A 6,101-nucleotide genomic window follows, 5' to 3' on the forward strand; every position below is an offset into this window, starting at 1 on the left:
AGTGTTACTGGCAAACCTGAAAGTTTTCATTTCTTCTCCCCAAATGTAAATTCTCTGTCCAAATTCATTCTTGGTTTTCTTCCTGTACTTGCTCAGTGCACAGATAGAATATTAACCACGGTAGGCTACAACCATGCCTCATTCCCTTGTCAACCACTGCGTCTCTTTCATGTCTCTTAAGTCTTATAACTGTAGTGGGTTTTTGTACAAGTTATAAATAACCTGTCTCTTACTGTATTTTACCCTTGCTACCTTCAGAATGTTAAAGAATGTATTCCAGCCAATGTTGTATAAGGCTTCCTGCAAATCTAAAAATGCTGCAAACAGAGGTTTGACTATCTTCAATATATTTTGTAAGAGAAGTTGTGAGGTGAGTAATGCCTCCTGTGTTGGTATGTTTCTCCATAATCCAACCCAATTCTTCCCTCACGTTGGCTTCTACCAATTTTTCCACTCTTGTGTGAATAGTTCTGTCAGTATTTTGCAATCAAGGCTTATGTAATTGATGGTTTGGTAGTATCCACACCTGTGGAATTTCTTTGAAATTAGAGTTATTATATTCCTCTTGAAGGCTGAGGGTATTTCACCTGTCTCATATATCTTGCTCACGAGGTGGAATAGTGTTGTCATGTCTGGCTGTCCCAAGGGCCTCAGTAATTTTAAGGGAATGTCGTCTGCTCTGTGGGCCTCATTTCAACTTACATATTTCAGTGCTCTTTCAAATTCCTTTTGCAGTATCATATCTTCCATTCCTGTAATATTACCTTTGCACTAATTTCCCTTTTATAGCACTTCTGCGTAGTCATTTCACCTTTCAGCTATCCTTTCTTTTCTGAGTACCAGATTGCCATCTCAGCTCTAGATATTCATACAGTTGCTTCTCATTTCACCAAAGGTCTCTTCAATTTTTCTGTTGGTGGCATCCGTCTTTCCCCTAGTCATGGTTGTGCATACAGCGTTACATTTTTCATGTAGCTGTTCCTGATTCTAATTTTTTAGACATTTTTCTCTTTCGCCTGCTTATTTTGCTGCATTTTTATATTTTGTCATTTCATCATTCAGGTTAAGTATCTTGTGTGTTACCCATCAATTTTTCATGAGGTTTCGTCTTTCTGCATATTTGATCTTCTGCCTTCAATATTTTCTCTCTGTGCTACCCATTTGCCTTCTTGTCCTTACCCCCATTTCAGTCAGTCATTACCTAAGGTCATAGTGTCAGCAAACACTACTGCTTTCATCTTTCCTTCACCATTTACTTGTGGCACTCTGAGCACTCACCTATCACCACAATGAAGAGCAGTGGTGAGAGTGCACTTCCCTGCCTCAAGCCGGTGTCCTGTTCTGACTGATCTGGCCTCTCTCCTCCCACTTGCACACAGCTTGCTCTCTTGCCATACCTTTCTCTCATCCTTCGTATAGTCTATTTGTTCTCCAGGGACTTTGTTTCTACACATCTTTATGTAACAAAATGGCACATACATTGTTGTGTATTATAGCCTGTGATTTAAATGAAAATTTTGTATTCGTAACCTCGTGCTGGAAAACTCAATTGTCTTCTTATGGAGTTTGTTCATTTATATTTACTGATAACTGAGATTATTGTTTAGTATAACTGTTTATAGGATTTAAGATTGGAGAATGAAATAATTCCAAAAACTAGAGAGTGTATCTGTTACACTTTCATGTGTGTCTGTCAGCAGTACCATACATTTACCATTTGTGAAGGTAAATTACTGACTAGCAGTTCTGTCTCATAATTTGTTTGTTTTCTTGATTGAATTTTCCTGTAATACGTGTTATCAGTTTGGTTCTTTCAGGTACCTTCTGTTTTCAGGGTGTATTAGTAGTATTGTTTCACAGTATGATAATGACATTATGTAACTTTCAAGATAAGTTTGTCATGTAGACATAATATAAATGAACGTTCAGAGTTCCCAGGATCTCAAATCAGGAGGAAGCAATACTCAGGATGTCTTCCAGTTAAGGTGTGGTTTTACTGTCAGAATCTCTCCATTGTACTGATTTTAAATGGTCTCTCTACTCATGTGTATTGGGTATATTACCTGCTGTAGCGGTGTTGTTTTAACATTTACGGACATACTGTGAGGAACAGACATCATGTAATATACAGGCAGAGTAGCTGACACAAAGCACAACTATAATTCCCATCATCATCATTATGGGACATTTTTCTATTGTGAAGTAAAATGAATTAACACTATTCATAATCTGGATCTCTTTGTACAAACCTGTCTTGATACATTTCTTTCTTTTGTGTTCAGCTATCCTGTCATATATGGCATATATGTAATGGCTCATTTTACTTACATACATGGTTTGTGGTTTATATTTTACAGAGATGTTCTCCTGTATACTACCATCTAACTGAAATCTTGTAATTCCTATCATCAAAATGCAAAAATATTTGCATTGCTACTTGTTATGCCTTCCTAAGTTAAAGAATTTAATATAATTGTAAAAAAATATTTTTATATAATAAACCGTTGTAAATGATATATTGTTTTGTAACTATTTTTATATTGTTCTATTTTACACAAGGTGTGAAAAATAAACATTTTATTTTTTCTTCTTTTTTTATTTCATTACACTTTGAATGTGTCCTTTGTATTCCCTCCAGGCATGAAAAATTATGCGCGCATATCTTTTTGTAAAGAAATGGTTCATCTCGAGTTCACTGTTAATATTCAGCTTTTTTCATTAATTCTTCCAGATTCAGATTCTTTATTTGCCGTTGACCACATGCAGAGAAATAGGCATTACAGTTATGTCAAGATTCACAAGAAGTTACTACATTAGTGAGTGTTTACATTGCAAGTACAAATTATTTATGCTACATTAATCAATATACAGTATTAGAATCATAGACTGAAATCTCAATTTCTATGTTAAAAGTATCTATGAATACTGTGAGACTGTAGTATGGATTGTCTATTAACAATTTGTGCAGTTTACTTTTAAAATTATTGAAAGGTGTATTGAGTGCAGTATGTGGTAATTTGTTAAATAATTTCAAACAGTTAACTTTGTGAGAGTTGCCTGTTTTTGTCAGCCTATGTCTAGGAATGTCAATACTCTCTTTGTTTCTGGTGTCATGTAAGTGTACGTTCTTTCTGGTGTTAAATTTTGTTCTGTTCTTTTTAGCATATACCAGTGATGCATAAATATAAAGATTTATCACTGTCATTATTTCCATTTTGATGAATAAGGGACAGCAATGTTCCCTTGGACCAACCTTGCACATTATTCATAGCACCTTTTTCTGCATCAGTAGTACATCACTGACATGACATAAGTGGCCCCATAGTAACAGCCCATAAGATATATGAGACTGAAAAAGTCCAAAGTAAGCTGTTCTGAGATATTTGTTACTCACTAGATCAGACAGTTTCCAGATGAGATAGGACATCTTCGATAACTTTTTGCAGACCTGGTTGATATGGGGTTGCCAGTTAAGTTTTGAATCAATGTGTATTCCAAGCAGTTTTACGGATTTTGGTTCTACCTCATTAGCCAGTCCCAACTGCAGATGCTGAGTTTTCTCTGGATTACATAGAAGTTTGCTAGCCGAGAACCAGTTTAGTGTTAAGGTGAGAATGTCCTGTGATTTGTGGTGTAGCTTTGATAAATCTCGATCTGTGCTGATTAAGGTTGTATCATCTACATAGCAGATAACTGTCTCAGGCCCAACAAAAGAAGGCAAATCATTAATTGCAACAATGAAGAAGAAAGGACCAAGGACAAAGCCCTGAGGTACACCAGATGTGACATTATTCATAGAAGTGTATCTGTTATGAATTGACACAAATTGTCTCCTGTTATTTAGACAAGAGTTGATTATTTCCAACTCTGTATTATTTATACCATAATACTTTAGTTTGGATAGTAAAATGTCAAAGGGGATACAATCAAATGCCTTACTCAGATCACAAAGTTCAAGTGAGACGGTTTGTTTATTTTCAAATGCTGTTAATGTCATATTAACTATTTCAACGACTGCAGAGGTGGTATTTTTCCCTTGTCGAAAACCGTGCTGTCTATTACAGAGAAGGTCATACTTTTCAAAATAGTTGCTTAGCTGTTTGTGGAAAATTGCTTCAAATATTTTTGAAAAGATTGATACAATAGACACTGGTCTGTAATTTTCAGGAAGGTCTTTTTCCCCCTTTTTGTATATAGTTATAACTTTGGAAATTTTTAGCTGATCAGGGAAAACTCCAACTTCTAGGCATTTATTCACAATAAAAGCAAGTGGATTGCAAATGAAGTGTATTGTCCTTTTTATTGTGTAGTTAGATAGCCAGTAGTAGTCCATGGTTTCAAGTTTGAAAATTTACTAACAATATTTATATTATCTGTGGGTGTGACAGGGTGCCAGTGAAATTCGTGCCCCTTAGGTAGCTGATCAGCAAGTATATCAAGGGCTAGTATGTCGGACTGTTTAATTTTTTATTTTAATTCATTTACTGTAGTTGTAAAATAGTTATTGAGCTCTTCTGGCTCAAGTAGAACATCTTGTGTTTGGGTAGAAGTATGTTCTTGTTTTATAATATCCCAAGCAGCCTTGCATTTGTTTGGGGCTCCTTCTATGTAATTTTCACAGGCAGCTTGTTTGGCAAGTTTAAGGTTGGCTTTGCAATGTTTTTTACATTTCTGGTAGTCTTTATAATAAGTATCATTTTGTTCTGTCCCACATCTGACATTGTTTTTGTGTGTTTTGTAAAGTGAAAGCATCTTTTCACCGATACTAGCAAGGTCATCAGTGTACCATTTAAGCTTCTTACCTTTTCTATTTGGTTTGTTACTGTTTTCTTTTTTTTTTCATTGGTGAACAAGAGTAGCATAAGTCAGTATATGTCTTAAGGAAATTATCAGAGTTTCAACAGTTGATTGATCTGTATCATATTCATAAACAAAGTCCCAGTTTACCTTTTTGAGGGAGTCTGTGAATATCTTAAGAAATTCCTCTTTCTGACCTCTAACCCATGTCATGCTTGGCTTCTTATTTGCAACTTTATAATTCTTATCTGACTGTGTATACTGATATGTTAGGAGTAGAGGATCATGATCTGCTAAACATTCATCTGCATTGCTTACACGATGTAGGTTTCTTGAAAAATTAAGTATAATATTGTCCAAACAGGCATTTCCATGTGTCGGGCTATTGTTAGTATAATATAGATTCAGTGATCTGAGTAGGTTTAAGAATGTTTTTGTGTTGAGTTGTTCTGTGTCAATGTTGAAATCACCACATATTGCTACATTTGTTTTGAGTTTTAAGATTTTTCTCATCATCTGTTCAATATTCTCTAAAATTAAGTTAACATCACCGTTTGGAGATCTATACAAGCTAACAATTACAATATTTTGGTCTATCAGTCTTATAAAAGTAAATTTGCTATTTCATTCTGAGGAGTGTGAACTTACATCTATTTTAGAGAATTGTATACACTGTCTGATAAATATTGCAGCCCCTCCATTTTTTTCTCTCGTTTCTACACATTATATCTGCCAGAATGTACTCCTTAGGTATGAAAAAATCTACTTGACATTCTGTAAGCCAATGTTCTGAGACACACAGTACATCACTTTTTTTTTTGTTTTACAAAAATGTTCCAACTCTAAAAGCTTGTTCTAATGCTGCAAATGTTGATTTGCAGGATGGTAAGTGGGCCTACTTTACATCTATTTTGTTCCCTCTCTGAGCCATTGAGATCTTGTTCTTTACTTTTGTGTGTTTTAATTTCCTCTTCAGGAAACTTGTCGTTATTTTTGGACCAGATTCTGTAAGATTTGGTCTGTCTTAGCAGTTTCCCTGTGAAGGAGTGCCCAGCACAATTATAGGCTTAGTAATGATGTTTTTTTGCAAAATACTTCTTCTGTAGCCTGGTTATTATTTGTGATAAGTTCCTTTGTGCCATGCTGATCCAGGTGCATACCTCTGGATACTAAGGAGTTCCTGGAAAACATTTGTTGTAACACTGAATATGTGTAATGTAACTGAAAATTAACTCCAGAAAACATGTGTCGTTATTAATTAAGGAGTGGCGAAGCAAGCAATCAGGTACGCTACAATTACAACT

The sequence above is a fragment of the Schistocerca piceifrons genome, chromosome 1 (genome assembly GCF_021461385.2).
Source record: "Schistocerca piceifrons isolate TAMUIC-IGC-003096 chromosome 1, iqSchPice1.1, whole genome shotgun sequence".
In the NCBI taxonomy this organism is placed as follows: domain Eukaryota; kingdom Metazoa; phylum Arthropoda; class Insecta; order Orthoptera; family Acrididae; genus Schistocerca; species Schistocerca piceifrons.